At 50.8% G+C, this 3,053-nt stretch overlaps 1 protein-coding gene across 1 annotated transcript in view; it reads left to right on the top strand.

Annotated features, from left to right (window-relative positions):
* The first annotated feature begins 2,902 nt into the window (after positions 1-2,902).
* The window catches only part of Arih2 (ariadne RBR E3 ubiquitin protein ligase 2), a 50,342-nt gene continuing 50,191 nt past the window's right edge, over positions 2,903-3,053 (top strand). The window contains exon 1 of the mRNA XM_013028207.1: positions 2,903-2,991. The gene's annotated coding sequence lies outside the window, so the exon portion shown is untranslated. The remainder of the gene's footprint in view (positions 2,992-3,053) is intronic.

Here is a 3,053-nt window from a genome sequence, read left to right as displayed (position 1 = left end):
ATGTGCCAGGGCCTGAGGATTGAAGTCCTCCTCCTGCGCCAGGAGATCATCTTGCAGTTTAAATGTTTCTCTCTTGGGGTTTCCTACGCTCCCGTGCACTCCACAGAGGTCAGTCGCACCCCGTTGTCTCCCAGGCGCCTTTCTAAGTGCTGTAGGCTCACTTTGGAAATACAGCTCATAGACCATAACTATGATACATGAAAAAAAGAAAATGCAGTGTATGAAATAGTAACTGCTCTGAAGAAAAAGAACTGGAGAGTATGTGCAACAAATGATTTGCAATTTTAATTTCGTGAATGGGAGAATCTATTAAGATGCACTGTATGGGAGGTCTGAGGTGAAATAGTAACTCCCATAAATGGGAAAGAAGATGAGTTTTTTTTTTTTGCCAGTCCTGAGGCTTGAACTCAGGGGCCTGGGCACTGCACTGTCCCTGAGCATCTTTTGCTCAAGGCTAGTTCTCTACCACTCGAGCCACAACACCACTTCTGGCTTTTTCTGTGTATGTGGTACATGCTTTATGCATACTAGGCAAGCACTCTACCACAAAGCCACATTCCCAGCCCCAGGATGAGGAATCTATTAGGTACAGGAAATATTAATGGTTTTATTATAAATTTTAATAGAACCCTTATTTTTTGATATTTGGGATAATGCACATAATAGCACCAATGTTCCAAAGTACACATATTATGCATATCTTTATTTTTCCTGTACTGGAATTTGAATTCAAGGACTTGTACTTACTCAGGTTGCTTGGTTTGGACTTTACCACTTGAGCTATTCCTTCAGCACTTACTGTTTTGTGTTTTTTGTTTTTGTAAGAGACACATACTTTCCTGCCTGGGCTGGGTATGAACCGTGATCCTTACATCTCAGCCTCCTGAGTAGCTAGGATTAGAGGCATGAGCCACTAGCACCTGACTCTTCAGCCCAGTTTACTGTCAGTTATTTTGGAGATGGAGTCTCACCGGTTTTTCTGCCCAGGCTGACTTTGAACTGTGATCTCAGCCCCTGGAGCAGCTAGGATTACAGGCATGAGTCTTACAGGCATGAACCACAGACATTTAGCCTCATTCTGTATTTCACAGGTGCAAAATTAATCTTCAGAAAGACTATTTCTCTTGACCCTGGAGTGGACTTAGTACCACTGATCTAAAGTAAGAGATATAATTTTATTTGCAGAAAATGTATCTTGGGTTCTTTCTGAGCATCATCATAATTTTGTTAAGATAAACCAAACAAATACACTGGAGTATAGGAGGATTTTGTGTTACTAATACACAAAACTCACAGCCATACCATAGGTTACTCATTACTTTTTTTTTGGGGGGGGGTTGGTCATGGGGGCTGAACTCTGGGCCTGGTCGCTGTCCTTCAGCTCTTTCAGCTCAGGGCTAGCGCCCTTCCACTTGAGCCACAGCGCCACTTCCGGCTTTTTTTCTGCTTATGTGGTGCTGAGGAATCGAACCCAGGGCCTCATGCATGCAAGGTAAGCAACTCTACCACTGAGCCAACTTTCCAGCCCAACTATCACTTTTCACTCCAAGTTAATTAGGGAGTTTTCAGTATTTGATTAGACTGGAAGCCACGTATAATTTTGCAAGAACTACTCGAGAGCCCGTTGCACAGATGCCTCGTGTATACACAACTTGAGCATGGGTAGGAATTGCACAGACTAGGAGGTTCACCAGCTTCTCTGGTATTTCCACGGTGGAGGGCACTAAACTTGCACCTGAACTATCCCCCCAACACCTGACGATCGGTCCTAGAACCTACCGAAATCCAATGGGCAGTTCATATGTTGTGACCAGAAACGAGAGCTGCAGAAGCAGTTAAGGCACAATCTTATATGGTTGAGGGTCACGGGCCATGTCAGGGGAAGCCAAAGCCTGTTGCCATCTTGAGGTCCTTGGGGCCACTTGGCAACTTACTCCGAAAAGTAGGTTAAGATTCTCCGGTTCCGGTGCCCCTCCGACCAAATGGTTGCTAGGAAACCATGGTCCTTTATCCACTCCACGGATTCCTTGGATGTCTCCTCTGTGCCTCAGAATCGAGTATAAACACCGGAGAGGAACCGATCACTCACACTCTCACACACACAGAGGTTACACCTATTTCAGGCTCCCTGTAATCCTAGCTACTCAGGGAGGCTTGAGATCGGAGGATCGCGGTTGGAAGCCAGCTTGGGGAAAAAGAAAAGAAAAAAAAAAAAAAAAGAAGATTCATCTCCAATTTAAGCACCCCCCCCCCCTTCCCTTAAAATGCCAGAAGTCGGGTTGTGGCTCAAGCCTGGGGGGCAGGGGGCGGGAGGAGGGGAAGCTCACCCAATGGTTGGAGGCGAGGCTCAGGTGGTAGAGAATCAGCCAATGAGCGAAAGCCTCAAGAGTCCCAGCCCAAATAACAATTTAAAAAAAGCTCAGCAGACCCCGAGTTCAAGTCCCAGGATTGGCACCCGCTCCACTCCCCCCCCCACCTCAAAAACTGATAGGGTGGTTATTTTGCGGGCGCTGGTGAACGAATGCAGCAACAGAGGTCCACATCATTGCTTCATCAGCCTCGGCTCCCTCCCCGTTGCTCTCCGCTGGGGCGGACACGGCCGCACTCCCCGGAGGAAGGGAAACTGAGTCCCGGCCGAGCAGCCGCTAGCTCCCAGGCGTCCTCCTCCGGACCCAGGAGCTGGTTTAACGACCCGGGGCGACCGCGAGCCGACCCCGGCCGGAAGTGACGTCGAGGTCCCGAGCACTTCCGGGAGCAGCGGGGGGGGGGGACGGGGCTCCGTCGGGAGGAAGCAGCGCGGGGGCCCGCACCGGCGTCCGCCGAGCCGCCTGCGCCGTCGCCCGCTGTAGCCCTTCCCCGCCCTTCCCCACGCGTCCCCCCCTCCCCTCCCGCTTCACCCCCTCCCCCTCCCCATCCGACTTGGGTCGCCTGACCGGCCTCACCTTGGTCTGGTTCACCGGGGCTGTGCGGCCTGGGGGGCCGCGGCTCCCGGTAAGTGTGCGGAGCGAGTCCGGGGCCTTGTTTACCCTGACTGGCCGGTGGGGGTGGGGGGG

The sequence above is a fragment of the Dipodomys ordii genome, unplaced genomic scaffold (genome assembly GCF_000151885.1).
Source record: "Dipodomys ordii isolate 6190 unplaced genomic scaffold, Dord_2.0 Scaffold107, whole genome shotgun sequence".
NCBI classification, from domain to species: Eukaryota; Metazoa; Chordata; class Mammalia; order Rodentia; family Heteromyidae; genus Dipodomys; species Dipodomys ordii.
Note: the sequence above shows the minus strand (reverse complement) of the source record. Positions and strands in the feature narration are given on the sequence as shown.